The sequence below is a fragment of the Manis javanica genome, chromosome 13 (genome assembly GCF_040802235.1).
Source record: "Manis javanica isolate MJ-LG chromosome 13, MJ_LKY, whole genome shotgun sequence".
NCBI lineage: Eukaryota > Metazoa > Chordata > Mammalia > Pholidota > Manidae > Manis > Manis javanica.
In genome coordinates, this window is record NC_133168.1 from 3,849,776 (window position 1) to 3,870,033 (window position 20,258).

Below are 20,258 nucleotides of genomic sequence, written 5' to 3' on the forward strand. Positions count from 1 at the left end.
TAATGATCTGGAAATTTCTTCATATACACACCCCCTAAAGCGATAGGATGAGGTCACAGGAGATGTGAGTTTAGATTATAAAGAGAAGAGCCCTGGTTTGTAAAACCAACATTTAGAGATAGGGAAGAAGAGGAGAATCCGCATAAGAGACTGAGAAGGGAAACACGGAGGATGAGATAACGGAAAGCAAACGAGGAAAGAGTTCAAAGGCGGGAGCAGTTTTGAAGAGTTTTGAACGTAACTGCACTATGGTTCTGAAAGGTGCTATTGTTAGAGAAAGCTGGGTTGAAGGGTACACAGGAACCCTCTGAACTATTTTCACAACTTCTGTGTGAGTCTAAAAGTATCTGAAAATAGACATTTAAAAAATAGTTAAAAGCAGTTTCAAGAAGAGAAGCCAACAAACGCTGCTGAGAAGTCATTTAAGGAGAGGACTCTGAGTTGAGTATTTAATTTGGAACTCATTAACAACTTTGCTAAGAGCAATTTCACGGAGTGGTGAGAACAAAAGTTTGATGTTAGTGTTTGCAAGAGAGAATGAGGAATGAGGATCTCAAGACAATGAGGAGAGGCAATTCTTTGGAGGGTCTTACTATAAGGGGTAGCACAGAAATATGACAGGAGACAGACCTTTAAACGGAGCCAGAGAGCATCTTAAAACAAGCCAGCGGTTCAAGTTGCTACTTTCATGGTTGCATCTCACTGGCCCTTCCTACTTGTGATATGTTAAATCATTTGGTTCTGATAGTTTTGCATTTTCTCTTGCCATTCATGAGTTTGCTTTTTTCTTTCTTTTTAACATCATGACTGCCCTTTAAAATGACTGCCTTTGGGTTCGTTCTGCCGTCGGTCACAGGGCAGCAGTTTGCATCACACAAAGTGTTGGTCAGGTGTTAACCTCCACAAGACTGTTTCCTGCCCAAGAAAATACATAACTAATTCTTCTCAACAATTTAGAACTCCAAGAACATTATACTATTTGTGTAGACTTGAGATTCAGGTGTGTGTGGGGGGGTGGCGTGGGGGGTGGGGGGTGTTTAGAAGTTAAACAACATTCATTTAGGAAACTTTGTGGAGGGAATGTGGCCCGGGGTGTTGTGAGGATACAGAAGGGATGGAGCACGTTAACGGCGATGTGCATCTCGCGACTGTGGAAGCTGACTGCTCTAGGTAAATGGAGTTATGCCCTAATTTAATAGGCTGACTCATTTCTGTGGCTGCTTTATAATTTTGTATCTCAGCGGACCACAGGTCCTAAATACCTCTCGTTGTCTCCTTGAGAATCCCCCACAAACATGGGTAACTGCAAATAGGCATGGCGGGCAGGGAGATGCTTTTTGCCTGACAGGGCATACAACACTTGCCTAAGTTAGTGGAGGAAAATACATGGAAACTTGCCCTCTCCCAGCTGCTTGTCAGAAGGATTCAGCGACAACAAAAGGCGAACACATTCAACAGGGCAAACACGCCTCTGATCCAGTGGTTCCGTTACAGTGTAGGGAGGCCCTCATGCAAACCAAGCTTAACATTTCAAACCACTCCATGTATTTCTCAATAAAAAGGAAAGCTCACCCCAAACCCCACAAGGCTTCTCACACCCTGAAAACCCAGTGGGGTTGTAGAACAGTGTTCTGTTTATTTTGTTCTTAAGTTTTCAAACCATCCCAATTAGCAAGAGTTGACTAAATTTGAGGGACTCTTACACTTTTTTCCCACCTTTTAGCCAATCTGTCTTCCTGCCTGCTTGCTGCACCCACTGCTCCCCACTTTATTTAAGGTTTTGGGGGAGGAGTCTGGGGTATAGGTTTCTGAGCCAATTATCTTACTAGTTCAAGACCCACCATCCTCATTAGTCCAATCAGGGCCTCTGCACACCATGATTTATTTTTTATTTCACCCTCCATAGGCAGCTTCTCTAAAGTACTTAGGCATTTTTACATATGCATACAACTGTAAGAGTACTTTGTGTAAGCATGTGTTTTTAAGTTGCACGAATGGTTTTCTACTATCAATTTCATCCTTTAATTTACTTTTAAAACTCCGCATTAGGTTTTTAAGATAGATATATCATCTAGTGAGGTTCATTGCTTCTAAGTTGTGGTCTTCCCATGGTACACATCCATCATACTTGATCACCCCATCCCTTAGTGATGAACACCTAGGTTGCCTCCAACCCTTACTGTCGTGACTGTCCTCACGTATGTCCACTTACAGCATATACCCAGAAATGGAATTACTGCATCATATGGTAACTTGACAAAGTACTGCCACGTTGCTCTTCAGAATGGCATTCCTAATTTATTCACGCACCTTAAGTGCATGAAGGTTCTCATTTCCCGGCATCCTAATCAATGTTGAGATGATCTGGCTTTGTGATTTTTGCAGATTTGATGGGTGCACAGAATTGTCTCTTTTGCATTGATCTCATTACTATTTCAGTTGAGCAACGTTTTTTATACTCACTAGTCATTCGGTTTTCCTTTCTGTGAACTGTCAATGCTTCCTCCGTCTCCACCACCCACATTTCCTATTGGGTTTCCTGACAATATTTTCTTATTGATTTTAGGGACTGTGTAGGGATTCTAATGAAGAACACCTTGTTGGTTTTTGATAAGGTAACTGTATACCAGATTTATGCCCATTTCCCTGGTTTAATAATTAATAGGGCTTTCTTTTGCTCTCAAGTATGTCCTTAAGTTTAGATATTGCAAATAACATCTCTCAGTCTATGACTTTCTCTTGATGCCATCATTTGTGTTTTAATGGAGTTAAATCCATTAAGTTTTTGCCTTATGGTTATGCATTTGAGATCTTTTAAAGAAGTCTGTTTTTTTAATCAGTTTTATGTTATTGGACAGGTAGGTTTTTCTGGACATTTGCTATTTCAGATAATGCTGCATTGAACATCCTTTCACACCTCCACTCTTTGTTTGTATATGTGGGCCCTTCTCTCAGTTACCTAACTAATGGCAGAGACTGCCATGTGCTAAACAACTCCAGTTTCCTTTTCCCCTGGACACTGTGTGGCTGGACTACATTCCTGGTCTCTGTTACAGTTGTTAGCTGGGTGCCTGGCAGCTCGCTTCTGGCCAGGAGAATGTGGGTAGAAGTGATATATGATGCTTCTAGGTCTGGTTCAAGAAAACTTCCTGAGGGAGGTGCTCCCGTGTACGTCTCTCTTCTCTGCTTTCTAGTTAGATGTAGGGGATGCAGGAAAGAACTTGAGCCTGGGTGGTGGTACTGCCGCCAGGTGGAAACACCTTAGGACCTGGAATTACTAGAGGGAAAGCCCTCCCTGAATACTAGATTGAGATTTATGTGAACACAGAAGACATTTCTGTTCAGCAACTAATATTCAGACATTGTTTTTATACTACATATCAGTTTGCTATGGCTGCTATAACATAATACCATAGACTGGCTCACTTAAACCACAGAATTTAACTTTCCTTTGGTTTTGGAGGCTGCTAGTTTTTAAGATCACGGTGTTGGCACAAGATTGGTTTCTCCTGGGGCCTTTCTCCTTGGCTTGGAGATGCCCACCTTCATGCTGTGTCTTCACATGGCCTTTCCTCTGCATGTCATCCCTAGTGTCTCTGAGTATATGTGTTCATATTTCCTTTCCTTATAAGGACATCAATCAGAGTGGATTAGGACCATCTATACAGACTCATTTCACCTAAATTTCTTATTTAAAGGACCATCTCCAAATACAATTGCATTCCGAGGTACTTCAAACTATGAAATTTGAGGCGGGACACAATTCAGTCCATAACAAGCAGCTAGTAATATTTACCTTGACAATATCACCAAGCAGTGGAATTGCTACGTCCCAGGAACTTTAGAAGATATTGCAAATTTCTCTCCAAAATATTTATATTAGCTTATCTTCCTAAGCTTTTGCATAACCATTCTTATTGCTTTACATTTTTCTCTTCATTTGGTTTTGTCAGACTTTTCTATTTTTCCCAGTCCAATAGGTATGAAATGGGCATATCTTTCTTGTCTTTATTTGTCTTTGCTTTCCACTTTTATGCATCATTTTCTTTTCTCTCTGTAAGAGTTAAGATTTTATTGATTATCATTTATTCTTTCAACTTGAGGTCTTATTGTCTTTTGATTAGCCAAGCTTAAGCCATTTACATTTGTTATAATCTCAGTTTTATTAGGAGTTACTTATGCCATCTTATTTCATGTTTTTCACCTATACTTGTTTGTTTTGGCCACAACCCATGAGTGAGGATAAAATCTCGTGTTTGACCCTTTCTCCTTCCAGGCAAGGTGAACATGGGTCCTACCCTGCCCCCCTCCCCCCACACTATTTCCTTCCACCATTGTCCTGCTAGGAAGGGGCGACAGTACTATAGCTCTCTGCTCTTCAGTGGGACCTTCATCTTGTACAGAACAACCTATAAACCAGGCCTAATCCTCTGCCTCTTGCCAGATGATGATAGGGAACTCCCGTGAGGCCCTGGGTGTAGGCTGGGAGAGAGAAGGTTGTGCAGCAGGAGTGGGAGCCATGGGCATTTGGGCCACTTCTATGTGCAGTTGACTTATGCCTTCAAAGGCTACTGAAGCCCAAGCATATTTACACCACTTTGATGGTCATGCTCCCATTTATGGCTCAGTGGGTCAGGTGACACCCGGTTCATCATAAACAGCTCAAGTCACATGGTAACTTTGTGGCCCATGGTTAAGCATGAGGACTCAACTAGTAGCCAACCAAGAGTTGCTTATCAAAAGGACAGCAATTATCTATGGAGGATGGCAGGGCTCTGCTAAAAAACGCTAAGGACCAGCACTGTAATTCACCCCAAGGGCCCAAGGGTCCAAACAGCATCCCTGTCTGTCACTGACTCTCTGGGCACCACTGGGTCTCCTGAATCATGGGACCTAAGTGGCAGAGCAGCTTGGACAGCAGCCAGACCTGTCACAGAGCCTTCCCTGTCTTGACCACTCTCAGCATGAGCCTGGCTATTGGACTTCCAGGCTCCAGAACTATGAGAAAATACATTTCTTTTGTTTAAGCTCTGAGTCTGTGACATCTTGTCATGGCAGGCTGGGCTAACGAGGAGAAACAGTGGGACCCAGTTAAGCACTGCTCTCACAAGTACATGAAAGTGTGGAAATGGCTTTGGAACTCGGTCGTGGTGGAGAGGGAAAGCTTCAAGGTACATGATGAAAGTATGGATGTTGCAGGTGATTCTGGTGAGGTCCAAGATGGAAACAAGGAACATGTTATGGAAGGAAACTGGAAGAAAGGTGATTCTTGTTATAAAGTGGCAAAGAACTTAGCTGAACTGTGCTCTAATGTTTTATGTAAGGGAGACCTTGAAAGTGATGAATGGACAACAGGCTGAGGAGATTTCTAAGCAAAATGTTAAAGGAGTGGCTTGGTTCCCTCTGACTGTTCATGGCAAAACATGAAAGGAGAGAGATGAATCATTCTCCCTCGCTCTCCTTCCTGGAAGGACACAGCAGGACGGTGGCCATCTGCAAGCCAGGAAAAGAAACCTCACCAGAACCTGACAGTGCCTGCCCCTGATCTCAGGACCGTGAAAAAATTGTGTTGTTTAAGCCACCCAGTCCACGGTAAGTTCTTATGACAGCCTGAGCAACTAATACAATAACCAACTCAGTTTTGTTTGCATTCCCAGGAATGCAAGGTTGGTTTGGTATCCAAACCTCAGTTCATGTAATACACCACATCAACTGAATAAAGATAAAAACATATGATCATCTCAACAGACGAGGAAAAAGCACTTGATGAAACTCAACAAACCTTCATGATGGAAACACTCAGTGACTAGGAATAGAAATGAACTTGCTCACGGTAACATCTATGAAAAACCCACAGCTAACTTTATATTTAATTATATGTTTTTCATAGAGAAGATGTCCAATCTCACCACTTGTATTGAATACTGAAGGTTCTAGGCAGGGCAATGAGGCAAGAAGATGAAGTAAAAGCATCTAGATTGGGAAAATGTAAAACTATTTGTTTGTAGGTGCCACGATCATGAATATAGGAAGTCTGAAGTCTTAAGAATTCACTAAAAAACTATGAAAGCAAATACATTTATTGAGCAAGTTTGCAGGATACAAAATCGATATTCAAAAATTGTGTATCTACAGAGTAACAATTACTATACTGAAGTGAGTAATTGCTGTTGGAAAAATGCATTAGACTTAGTCAGCACAGGGTTGTCACACACCTTCAATTTGTAAAAAACACAGTATCTTCAAAGTGCAATAATGCAAAATGCAATGAAATGAAGTATCTGACAAGTATTTATTATCTGGAATATATACAGAACTCTTGCATTTAATAAACCCAATTTACAAATGGGCTAAGCATTTGAAGAGATATTTCACCAAAGTATAGAAATGCCCAGTGAGCACATGAAATGATTCTCAGCATCATTAGGGAAATGCAAATTAAAACCACAGTGAGATACCGCTTCACATCAGTAGAGTAGCTATAATCAAAGAAGTAGAAAACAGCAAGTGTTGAACCACCTTCACATATTGCTGATGAAGATGTAAAATATTGCAGCCATTTTAGAAAAGATTTTGCATTTCTTCACAACTTTAAATTGTAGGATTACCATAGGACCCTACAAATCCACTCCTAACAATATACCCAACAAGATTGAAAACATCTATTCACAAAAACGTTTGTACACCAATGTTCATTGCAACATTACTCATAACAGTCAAGAAGTGGGAGCAACCCAAGCCCATCAACTGATGGAAGTATAAACAGAATGTGGTGATTCCATACAATAGAATATTATTCACAACAAAATGGAATGGATTGCTGATACATGTCACAACATGGGTGAGGCTTGAAAACATGCCAAGGGGAAGAAGCCAGACGCAAAATGCCACATGTACTGTAAGATTTGATGCACATGGAATGCCCGGGATAGGCGTAGCCATAGGCACAGGACGTTGACCTGTGGTGGCCAGGGACAGAAGACCAGGAGGAACAGGGGATGACTACTCATGGCATGAGACCTCTCTATGGGGTGATGAAGATGTGGGATCAGATAATGATGATGACTTCATAACCTTTTGAATAAACTTCTAAAACCCCAGTCAATTGTACACTTTAGAAAGGTACATTTTATGGTTTGTGGTTGTATCTCTTTTAAAAATAGAGTGCTGTCTGTAATGGTAGAGCCACAGAGGAAGGCTTACAAAGCTCATCCTAGAAAACATGAGTGGAAACTGGCCTTATGATGCTGTTGCTTGGTTCTTGTTATTAATCAATCAAGTTGAGCGGCGCCCAATGTGGTCAGGGGATCTCCGCGGAGACAGAGCCTCTGCTCCATCCATGTTGTGATCACCTCCCAACCCCCCTCCCTCAGTGGGGCTCTAAGGCTCCCCCCTGGGCCCCTGTGCTCAGAGGTGTCATCAGCCACGTACGTATCAACACCCCTGCCCTCAGTGCCAGTGTCCTGGGCACATGCCCATAGTAGGGACTGAAAGGAGAGACACTACTCTGGAAGTGAGAAGCTGATCATGTTTCTGTGGGGTAGAACGGGTTCTCCTCCAAGCCGGGTCAGTTGGCTGTCCTGGAGGGAATTGAGTGAGTACTGTATTCTCATTTTTACCTGCACAGCACCGGAATGTGTTTGGCCTAAATGCTGCCACTTCACTGAGCCAAACTCCACCTTTCTGCCCACACTCCCTGGTGCACTGGGGCCACGGGAACCTCTGTTACTGGTGGGGATGCCTCAGGTATGGCTGTGTGGAGAGAAGGATGGGTGTCACTACAGGTCCCAGCTGGCTGGGTGATGCATATCTTTTGTTTTGACTGCTAGAAAAGGATAATCTCTAAAACAAGTAATCCTGCATATCAAGGTTTCTTTGTTTTTTTGTTTTTTGTTTGGTATAGGTATCCAGGTATTGAAGCTGGATTTAATAGTGTAAAACTTATATAGTGTAAGAGGAAATTTTCTCTATGTTCAGGACATCAAGTTTTCATCCGACAATATCATAGCCTGAGTTCCTCTAAAAGCATTTCCCTTCAGGAACTAACCTAAATTGTGAATCGACATCCAAGATGTAGAGCAAGAACAGAAATTTACAACAGATTTTACTTACCACTGAAACAAATCTATTAATTCTCAATTTTCTTCACTTTCTTATCCTGCCTTTTCTTAATTAGACTTTCATCTTTTCTGGATTCTTCCTCCTCAGCTTCTTTTCTCCCTTCTCATTTCTGAACAAAGGAGAACCAAGAATTCTTAAATGACTTCTTGCTGCTATTGTTGACTTCTGGTCTATTCACTCTCCCAGAATCTTATTTTTGAAGAACGAATCGGTGAAGGTAACTTTAGACCCAGTGACTAATAATACTTACCTTCCTCTCAAAGAGGATGTGAGAATTAATACCTTATGAGTAATGCTCACAGGAAGAAAAACAAGTCACCTAGATGTTAAGCGATCATTTAGGTAATATGTGATACTCAAAATGCCCTCACATGTGTTGAACTATTTATCTAGGTATCATTATGTTGTCTCAGAAAGAACACTCATTTATAAGGAAAAGCTTTTCAGAACATCACTCTCAGCTCAACCAAGTCTCCGAAGGTCACTCTCATAGTAAGTAAGAGAACTGAGTCAGAAATAATGGGCCATGAAGGATCTGTTTTCTAATTCAAAGTAATTAAAGCATATAAATTGTCATTCAGGTGCTTTCAGGATTGCTTTCAATAAAAGGCATAATCCTCCCTGTATTCCCCCCTTTTATTTTTATCAATAAAATGTTTTCTCCCTCCTTTTATTTTTACTTTTAAAAAAGCACCTTGGCTCACTGGTCTCTCTTTCCTTCGGTCGAATGAGTGGAAGCCGAGAGGCGAAATCTTGTTTGCACAACCACTGTGTACATTCAGGGACTGAATCACTGCTTCCTCCGGTTCTTTTCTTACCAAACTTGACACAGTACTTTCTTCCTGGTCTCACAGAAGGAAACATGGTTTCCCTTTTGATTTGAGTTTTATGAAAATTCCCCACTTTTCTTTACTCATGCCAAGGCAATTTCCTACAGTTGATATTCAGTGTGGTCTGATCATAAAATGAATCAATATTTCTGTACGACTAGCATAAGTAGTTGGCTCATCAGATAAGACATTGATGCTAAAATTCTCATCTATTCAGGAGAGCTTTGTATCCCTAGTTAAAGCCTAATGCTCTTATATTTACAAGAACAACTCAGTTTACAAGAAAAGTTTTTGCCTGGCAGTTTCAAATCCTCAGCTTTTACCCTCCGTTGTAATTGTACCACAATTCATCTCACTTTCTGAACCTTTTGCCTCCTCCAAGGTTTTCTTTGTGAGTTCTTTAAAGGTTGGTTACTATTGTCTCCACCCCTTTAAAAAGTTGGGCATCAACTAGCAAACGAGTCCTCATTGTTAACAAGTGTGGATGCTAGAGTTGATTTATGGTTTTATCTTGGGGTCGGTCCTGAGTGGAACTGGATCTACATAATGCTGCAATTATTAATTGAGTTCAGGAAGAGGCTAAGCCTTTGATTATGTTGTCTGGATTCTTTTCTCTAAAAGCTAAGTGGTTTGGGTCATACACATTGTCTATTTCAGCATTAGGTGAGTCTTATTTGTCTTAATCATTTTATTAAAGATTTGTGGAAGATAATAAGTTTGAGATAGTAACATCTATTCTTGCTGATTTGAGAATGGGTATTCTACGGAACTGGTATACCAGTAAATGATGAGAAAGATGCACTGTGAGTTTTAAGTTCTTCATGAGAATTTTAACTGAGAGTAATGAGTTCTGGCACACAGTCTTGCTCACTCCAGTTTTGCTTTTCCAAACTCAAGTCCCTTTCCCACTTTTAACCAAAGCATCACCATTTTTCCATTTATGTTGTGTTGTATTTTCTGGGAGATCTTTTAAAATTGAACTACAGTTAATAAACAATATTATATTTGCTTCAGGTGTGTCACATCATGATTTGACAATTATACACATTATAAAATGCTCACCACAGTAAGTGTGGTTACCATCCGCCAAAGTTATTACAACATTATTGATTATATTCCCTATGTACTTTCATCCCCTTGACTTACTTATTTTATATGTGGACATTTGTACCTCCTTATCCCCTTCATGCATTCTGCCCAATCCCCACATCTCCTTCTCTATGGCAACCACCATTTTCTTCTCTCTATTTATGAGTCTATGTCTCTTTTGTTTGTTTTATTTTAGCTTCTACATATAAGTAAAATCATATAGTATCTGTCTTTCTCTGTCTGACTTATTTCATCTGGAAAAATACCCTCTAGGTCATCCATGTTGTTGCAAGTGGCAAGATTTCACTCCTTTTCATGTCTAAGTAATATTCCACTGTGTGAGTGAGTGTGTGATAAATATACCAGATCTTCCTTATCCATTCATCTATTGATGGACACAGGTTGTTTCCATGTCTTAGCTATTGTAAATAATACTGCAATAAACATAAGAGTGATTATATTTTTTCAAAGTAGTGTTTCCATTTTCTTTGGATAAATGCTGAGGAATGGCTTGCTGGATTACACAATAGTTCTATTTTCAATTTTCTCAGGAATTTCCATACTGTTTTCCCTAGTAGCTGCACCAATTTATTTTTCTACCAGCAGTGCGCAAAGGTTCCCATTTCTCCACATCTTTGCCAGAATTTGTTATTTCTAGCCTTTTTGATAATAGCCATTTTGGCAAATGTGAGTTGAAACCTCATTTTGCTCTTCATTGGCATTTCCCTGGTGATTAGTGATGTTGAGCATGTTTTTAGGTGCCTGTTGCCAAGTGTATGGCTTCTTTGCAAAAATGTCCCCTCAGGTCCTTTCCCCATGTTTTAATAGGGTTGTGTGGTTTTTCTGGTATTGAGTTGTATGAGTTCTTTATATATTTTGTATATCGATCCTTTATGAGATGTATCATTTTCAAGTATGTCCTCCCATTCAGTAGGTTGCCCCTTCACTTTGTGGATGGTTTCCCTTGCTGTGCAAAAGGCTTTTAGTTTGATATGATGTCATTTGTTTATTTTGCTTTTGTTGCCTTTCCCTAGGGAGACAAATCCAAAATATATTGGAAGGCTGATGTTAAAGAGCTTACTCTCTCGGTTTTCCTCTGGGAATTTTATGGTTTCAGGTCTTATGTTCAAGTCTTTAATACATTTTGAGTTTATTTTTGTATATGATATAAGAAAGTGGTCCAGTTTCATTCTTTGATATGTAGCTGTCCGGTTTTCTCAACACCATTTATTGAAGAGGTTGTCTTTTCCCCGTTGCATGTTCTTGTCTCCTTTGTTGAAGATTAATTAACTATATCTTCTATTCCATTGATCTATGTCTGTTTTTTATTGCTATAACTTTGTTCTATAATTTGAAATCTAGGAGAAAATACCACCAGCTTTGTTCTTTCTCAAGATTGCTTTGGCTGTTTGGGGTCTTTTGTTATTCTCTACAAATCTTAGGATTGGTATTTTTATAGGGATTACATCAAATCTGTAAATTGCTTTGTGCAGTAAGGACATTTCAACAATATTAACTCTTCAAGTCCATGAGCATGGTATATCTTTATATTTATATTTTGTCATCTTCAGTTTCATTCATCTATGTCTTACATTTTTTCATAGTACAGGCCTTTTAATTCCTCAATTAATTTTTTCCTTGGTAATTTATCCTTTTTGAAGCAATTATAAATGCAATTATTTTCTTAATTTATTTTTCTGATATTTTTGTTATTAGTGTATAGAAACACACAGATTTCTGTATATTACCTTTTGTATCCTGCCACTTACTGAATTTGTTTATTAGATCCAGAAGCTTTTTGGTGGAGTCTTTAGGATTTACTATATTTAGTATCATGTCACCTGCAAATAGTGACAGTGTTACTTCTTCCTTTAATTTGGATGCCTTTTATTTATTTTTCTTGCCTAATTGCTGTGGCTTGAACTTCTTATACTATGTTGAATAAAAATGGTGAGAGTGGGCACCCTTGTTTGGTTGCTGATCTTAGAGGAAGTTTCAGCTTTTCACCATTGACTATGATAGCTGTGCGTTTGTCACATATGACCTTTATTTTGTTGAGCTATTTTCCCTCCATACTCATTTTGTGGAAAGTTTTTTTCATAAACAAATGTTGAATTTTGTCAAATGTTTCTGCATCTACTGAGATGATTTTTAAATTTTTTATCCTTTGTTTTATTAATGTAATATATCATGTTATTTGATTTGTAGATGTTAAGCGATCCTTGCATCCCTGGAATAAGTCCCACTTTGTCATGGTGTACAATCTTTTTAATGTATTGTTGAATTCAATTTGGTGACAATTTGTTGAAGATGTTTACATCTGTAATTTTATCCTGTAATTTTCCTTTTTTGTGGTGTCTTTGTCTGGTTTTGGTATCAGTGTAGTGCTGTACTCACAGAATGAATTTGGAAGCATTCCTGCCTTTTCATTTTTTTGGAATAATTTGAGGAGGATGGCATTAACTTTTCTTTAAATGTTTGGCAGAATTTGCCTGTGAAAGCATCTGGGTCTGGAATTTTTGATTCTTGGGAGGTTTTTGCTTGCTGAATCAGTTTTATTACTAGTAATTGGTCCATTCAGGTTTTCTATTTCTTCCTGATTCAGTCTTGGAAGACTGTATTTTCTAAGAATTTATCCATTTCTAAATTGTTGGCATATAATTACTTATAGTTTTCCTTTATGATCCATTATATTTCTGTGACATTGGTTGTAATTTCTCCTCTTTCATTTCTGATATTATTTATTTGGGTTCTCTTCCTTTCTTTCTAGATTAGTCTAGCTATGGTTTAATGATTTTTTAAATCTTTTCAAAGAATCCACTCTTAGTTTCACTGATCTTTTCTTTTTCTTTTTGTTTCTGTTTCCATTCTGATATTTATTATTTCCTTCATTCTACTAACATTGAGCTTTGTTTTTCTTTTTTTGTTTTTTTTTAGGTCCTTTGTGTTTAAAGTTAGATTGTTTATTTCAATTTTTTCTTGTATTTTGATGTAGGTTTGTCTCTCTATGAATTCCCTCTTAGAGCAGCTTTTGCTGCATCTCAACTGTTTTGGAATGTTGTGTCTCTGTTTCATTTGTCTTACAGTAAATTTTTCTTTCCTCTTTGATTTCTTCATTAACCCATTGGTTGTTTAGTAGCATGTTGTTTAATTGCCATATGTTTGTACTTTTTCCAGTTTTCTTCTTGTAATTAATTTCTAGTTTCATACCATTGTGGATGGAAAAAATGCTTGACACGATTTCAGTTTTTTTAAATTTTATTGAGATTTGTTTGTGGCTCAACATAGGATCTATCCTGGAAAATGTTCCATGTACACTTGAAAAGAATGTATTCTGCTGTTTCAGAATGGAATATTTTACATCTATCTGTTAAGTCCAGCTGGTCTAAAGTGTTGTTTAATGCCAGTGTCTCCTCATTGGTTTTCCATCTGGATGATCTATCCACAATGTAAGTGGTGTATTAAAGTCCCCTACTATTATTGTATTGCTATTTTTTCCTTTATATCCATTAATAGTTCCTTTATATATTTAGGCATCCCTATGTTTGATATATGTGTTTACAAATGGTATGTCCTCTTATTGGATTGACCCTTTTGTCATTATGTAAGCCTCTTCATTGTCTTTTGTTATATTCTCTGTTTTACAGTATATTTTGTCTCATATAAGTATTGCGTCCCTGGCTTTCTTTTTGTTTCCATTGCCTGACACATCTTTTTCCATCCTTCACTTTCAGTCTGTGAGTGTTTCTAGGATTGAAGTGAGTCTCTTGTAGGCAGCATATAGAAGGGTCATGATTTTTGTTATCCATTCAGCCACCTATCTTTCGATTGGAGAATATAGTCCATTTACATTTGAAGTTATTATTGATAGGTATGTACTTACTGCCATTTTGTTAATTGTTTCATGGCTGTTTTGTAGTTTCTCTCTGTTCTTTTCTTCTCTTTCTATCTTCCCTTGTGGTTTGACACTTGACTGGGCCTGGGGTGTTTTGCAAGGTGGGTGAGGAATGAGGCATTCACCCCGCCCAGTTATGACACCGAGCAGGCAGAGCACACCTCTGGTGCCGGCAGGCTAGAGGGAGGGTGCCAAAAATGGCATCCACTGGCTCTGTCACCAACAAGTTAGGGTGAGATTGCAAAAATGGCATCTGCCATCATTCCTATCCCCAGATAAAGTCCCTACAGATTCCTGCCTCTCCAACAGTCACTATAAAATTAGTAAGTGCGTTTCCCTTGTTAATGGTCTAGGTATTTTCCAATCTGTTGCTTTTGTGCTGGATCACAGGGCAAGGTGGTTTGTACTTGATCCTTTAGCAGTGGACTCTCCATTCCCTATAGTTCTGTTATTCTCCTGGTCTCGATCCCCATTGCTTTTCCAAACCAGACTTTTACGGGGCTTATCTTTTTGGTGTTGACCCCAAACTTTTGGGGGTTTGGGCTGCCTGATGTGGGGCACAATCACCTCACTCCTTAGGGGAGTGTTTCCTATTTTTCTGGATGCCTCCCACTTGTGGGGTCACTGTATCTGGGGTGGAGTCCCAGGAGAGGCCATGTCTCTGTCCTTTCTCCTCTTCTCAATGTAGCTCTTTCCTTTTTTTTTTTTCTTTTTTGTGGAGGCACTATTTGTCTAATTCTCAGGTCCTTTTCAGAGTAAAATATCCCATATGAGCTGTAAATGCATTGTGTCCATGGGAAGACGTGAGTTCAGGGCCTTCCTATCATCTTGAAACCCCAACCTTGTGTATGACTTTTGCAAACTGCTTAAGTCAAAAGTTTTTAGCTCTAAAAATGAGGATAATAATATAGAAGCAACAGCTGAGATGACAGTATTTATATGTTTCTTGACATCTGTAGATGTTGATATTTTGACAGTGTAATATGATGTTATTGAGAACTTCAGTTTTCCCTGAGTCAGATCTAAAGAGATGTCAACCTATTTCTTGTGGGCCCAGAATGTTTTAAGGAATTCTCAAAAGAAAACTAGCTCATTATTGAAAAAACTGAAAGACAAAAATGCCTGAATATTTATCCAGAAGTAGTTGAAGAAAGAGTGGGAGGGGTTGTTCAATTTTATTTTTCAGAGGATTAGAAATGGAGTTCTGATTACAAAATGAAGTTTTTTTAATATTCCAGAGAATAATCATTGGCATATAAAAAGAGTGGATTTGAGAAATGGCAGGAAATGAAGAGCTAATAATAGGAAAATACAAATGGAATCGTGATATTACATGGAGTTTATGCACATGTAGAGCATTAAAGTTTATATAGTATTTTTATATATTAGTTCATCCCTGTGGGATAGTTGGGGCAAAATATGTGTTTTATATATGAGAAAATTGATATTTGGGGGGTGGCATAAATAATTTGCCAAAGGTTACATGGATGGTATCTTGTTAATGGAGGACTTGAAAATGTATCTTCTAACTCTTGGGAGTGAATGTTCTATGCTTTAGAGAGGAAGATTGAACTGCTTTGCCATTAGCTGATTTCAAGGAATTAGAAGATAAAAAAGAAAGGCACTATTAAGAACTTACACCTGATGCGGGCATCCCTGGCACTTGTTCCATGAAAACACATGAGGCCACACATCTGGCCACTCCAATCACCTGGTCCTTTTGCATTAATTTTGGTCAAGTGAAGACTGAACCCTAAGGGAAGAGGCATCTGCTTTTGAGCTTCTTTGCATTGTTCTAAGTCACCTGTGGGGCCGCATCCTGTTACTTCTTATCTAGTGCTTTCCCTTTTTTTTGTGGAGATAATTCTGTGGTTACAGCTCATTCTCAGTAAATGGGTGGAAAATGGGAACAGAAAGGGAAACGGTAAACAGTGATGGTAAGAGAGTGGGTATTAGGAGACAAGAAGACAGTAGGCTTAGGCTCAGCTCAACTTCATGGGAAAATGAAGAGCCACTTATTCCTTCCTAAAACTCAGCCTCTCTAAAACATTGAGGTTGAGGACAAAGAACTGGTGCATTGAAAAGTGAGACGTTGTGGGAGGACAGAAGTCAGGTAGGCTTGGGAGTTTACTTATTGGTTTAGCTGTGTGCCAAATTAACACACAAGCTAGATAGTTACATTTACTGTCTACAGCTTTCCTCTAGGTTAGTGAATTTAACAATATGAATGAAAACAGATTACAAGGTTCTCAAGTGGGTAGAAGTGTTTTTTTTGCTTAGCTCAGGCCGTCAAAGGATGGACTCTAGGTAAGAAATGGAAGTGGTAAAGAGGCAGATCTTATTAAAGCAAAAAGTCATTTAAACAGTTATCTCAGGGAAGAAACCCCTTCCTAGGGAATAATAAGGTCTCCAAGATGCCATGTGTAGTTTGAAAAAATGAAAGCAATATGCCAAACTTCCTCATAGTACAAACTGTAGAAAATGAAGTTTTACCAAATCCTTTTAGCTGAAGATCTTCAGAAACCCATGAGAAATCATCTGGGCAGGGGGCTTTAGTTCGAGAAGTTTTAGAAACCCTTAAAAAAAGGAACCAGCAATTCCTAGAAGGAAAATGGTTGTGTAGGAAGCCAGGATTATCCCAACCTAAACGCTAATGAAAACTGATAGCTCAAGTGACTTCTGTTTGACAAGGAGATTGTCACTGTTGACAGGGATGACTGGCAGGGCGGAAAAATGGGGGGATAAAGCTTTGCAGAAAGACTTCAGAGGAAATATGACACCTTCAAAACCACAGGTGTGAAGGTAAGTGAAACTGGCAAGTAAAAGTTGCTGCTGTTTTTCAGAGTCTGACACTCTATATACTTTTAGTTATAAATTTAGTTTTTTTGGGTGGCCATGTGAGAGGCTAGGACATGAGAGGCCAGGAATTGAGGGGTCAAAGGATTGTTTTCTGCCCCTGAAGAGACTCTTAACCTTCATTCTTACACGTGTTGTGCAGTACTCACTCGGCCTATGAGAAGACAGACTAGCTTCTTTCCCTACCCACCCGGCTTGTTTCAAATCCCAATCTACAATCAGCTTTCTCAGCTCAGCTCTCAGTGGCCATTTCTTGAATGCATGAACTTGTGTGTGGAGATGTGAAAATGTTTTAATACATGGATCTTGCCTTCAAGGATCGTAAGTAATCAATGAAAAAATGGGACATAATGTCAGCCTGAAGATGGATTATTCTCAAATAAAACTAATAGTATAAAGTAAAGCATAAATGCCACGTAAGTAGTATAAATATTAAGTTTTATAGGAATCCGGAGGCGGGAGCTACTGTAGATGGAAAAATCTTTATTGGGAAAGGTGGGAGTCGGGTTACAACGTTAAGACTGAGTAGAATTCAGACCGTCTGAGTGAGGATGGGAGGGAGGGTGAAGAAATGGGGGGAAGAATGGGGCAAAGAATCTGCTGGAACAAAGGGACAAGGGGTTAAATATAACCCCAAGATGCACCATCTGAGAAACTAAACAGTGGCAGAGGTAACAATCATTTCTCTTTGTCTCTTGGAGATTAAGCAGTTCTGTGTTTTCAAGGGGGAGGAACGTGACCTGAAGGGGACGACAGAATGGGCTTTGGGACCACGGGACCTAGGGCTGAACCTGGCTCTGCTGTTGTTTAGCAGCCTGGTCTCCAACAAGCTCACCTCTTCATGCCTTGGGCTCCCCCTGACTTTAACTGGGGATAATATTAGTATCTGATTCATCTGGCCGTTGTGAGCTTTCAAAAGATAAAATGTTTAGTATGCTTATCATCCTACTTGGCACAACAAATCTTAACTGTTACTTTTATATTAATATAATCATAAATAATATTAACAACACTAATAAAACCTCAGAGTCAGGTAACGTCATGGAATTCCTAATATGTGCATGAGCACAGAGATCATCTGTAAAGAGTGGGTCTTCAGAACCTACTGTTGTTTTCTGATCCCCAAGAAAAGTGGAGAAAAGAATACAGTGGTTTTTTTGTTTCTCTGACCCACCCCGCAAGTCCGGGAGTCGGGGAGCTGCCATGAGGATCCACCCAAGTTTTGTCACGGGTCCCCATCTCTTCCCCTGGTGTTGAGCAGGAAGGCATTAGTTGCACCAGGGGTATGGCCCCCAACTTGAACAAACTGGAGTAGAATGTTCTCCTTCATTTCTGTTATGCTATGAGCAGGCCCACTGACCAGTGCCCTCTGTTTATGATGCACTGGTGGCCGTTTATTACTCGCTTCTCACTTTAGCAGGGTAAGCAAGTCGAGGCAGGCCACTTTCTAGTAGATTGTGAGAAGATAGATCTCAGCGTGAGCTTGACTTGTGGGTCTGATGTGGAGAGAAGAGAGTCAAAAGGAAATATTCTTGTGGCTTTCTGTATGACTGAAAGGCAGCGAAGCTGTTGTTTGCTAGAGCAGCCGATTAAGAAGAATGACATTCTGACCACCGAATGCTAATAGGCCCAAGTGGAAGTGTGGTGACTGAAGCTGAGTCATAACTTGAGAGGAAACCGATTTTACCCATGTTTTTTTGTTCTTTAGTGGAGACCCTTAGTAAGGCCTTCGACGACAGTGGCTTTCTACAGAGGAGAGCGACAGTAACCGTTGGCCGCAGCAAATGATTCTTCTCACTCTTGTGTCGGAACAAGAACCAGTTATGAGAAGCCCGGCTTAGGCTTTCCTTTGGTGTGGTTGATGTTGGTGGGAAGGTTGCTCACACGTCTCTTCATTTATTAATGCATTTGGCCTGAGGTAGCCTCTCAGGGCCCTCAGTTGGACTATTGGACTGCCTTCTACTGTCCAGGTCATTCACAGAATTCAAGCGGCCTCTATACCCCTGAAAATGAGTCTCACAAAGTCCCTCTCTTGTCTGGCAGGGGGGCGTGTGAGGCATCCTCTGGGGGCTCTTTGAATATGAAGCCTGGAGGACCTCGCTCCATTTCTGAGACGTGACCTAGGACTTGAGTGTTTTGTGATCTCTCCAGGTGCCTTACAGACAACAGGAATGCAGAGGGCCTCTGATTCAATAACGGACTCTGCAGTTTGTCCTGGGTTTATTCTTGGGGATGACTGGTAATCTGAACTCTCCAGACTTTAGGGGGAGCCTAGTGTCTGTGCATGCATAAATATGCAATTTAGACCACTTCTAATAGGGAGGGCATAGAGTTTTGTGGAAGCTGAAATAAACAATCTCAAACACTCCTCCATCCCAAAGTCGATAAAACAGGGCTCATGTTGTCACATTAGCGCAGGACTGGCCTCCTGGTTTTTGTCACTCTTACACTCCTAGGAGTTACTTATCTAATCTGCAAATATTCTCAGTTCGAAATTTTCCATGCCCAGTTTTCTTTTGCATGTAAATAAATCTGGCCCAGGGTTCTGTTTCAATTATTTTGCTGAACGAAGCAGTGTTTATGACACCTGGTGTCACTTTCCTTTTAAGAACTTTGTTCCAAATCAGATTCAGTGTGTAGACTGGGACCTAAGTAATTCTCACCCCGTGCCTGTGAGGAGCTCCTGGGAGCACCCGTGCCGGTCAGAAACCGTACCTGCTCTGCACCAAGGGCCTCCTTCCAGTGCAGAAGCTCCAGCAAGTACCGAGGGCGACTGTTATGTCCAGGGCTGCTTGCGTGGCTCTCCCCTGGCCAGGCAGCAGACCGACTGGGAGACAGCACCCCTTACAAGGGGCGGGAACAACAGCCGCTTCCAGGCATTTGCCAGGCACTCTCCTCAAACCAAGGGGAAGCTGGCTGATCATTCTTTACGTGAATCAGATACTCATTTGAGCAGCTACAGTCCCTATGACCATCAAAATCTCCCTGGTGTCCTGCTTTTCTATTAGAAGGCACCTGCTGGTCTCTCTACACTGACGCATAATAGATACAGGTAATGGGTTGAGTTCCACAGTTCAAAAAAATGCAACTTAAAAAATAAGACAAGCAAATGGCTTTTCTCATCCTGTTTATCTGAATCAACTCAGAATTGACAGGAAAGCCAATGGAGAAGACTAGAGATTTTGAGAGGGGCAACTGTGTGTGTTACGAGTTCTGCCCCATGCTCAGGAGGGAGGGCAGGAAGCAGCCCCTCCCCAGGCATTCCCCGGTCGAGGGCATGGTGCACACTGCCTCTGCTCATAAGTCAGCCCTCCACGGTAAACCATTTCTTTTTCTCTGGAAATAAAAATAGACTTTCAAAGAAGTCCTTTCTCAGAGTGGTAAACAATTCTCTGAAGTAAACGTCATCTGGATAACCTCCATAAAAGACCTTCTCCAGTCGGTTCCACTCTGGTTCTGATGAACTA

General features: G+C 40.2%; 1 long non-coding RNA gene across 3 annotated transcripts in view; it reads left to right on the forward strand.

Annotated features, from left to right (window-relative positions):
* Nucleotides 1-20,258, forward strand: part of LOC118971301 (uncharacterized) — a 374,798-nt gene that overhangs the window by 192,417 nt on the left and 162,123 nt on the right. The gene's annotated exons all lie outside the window — the stretch shown is intronic.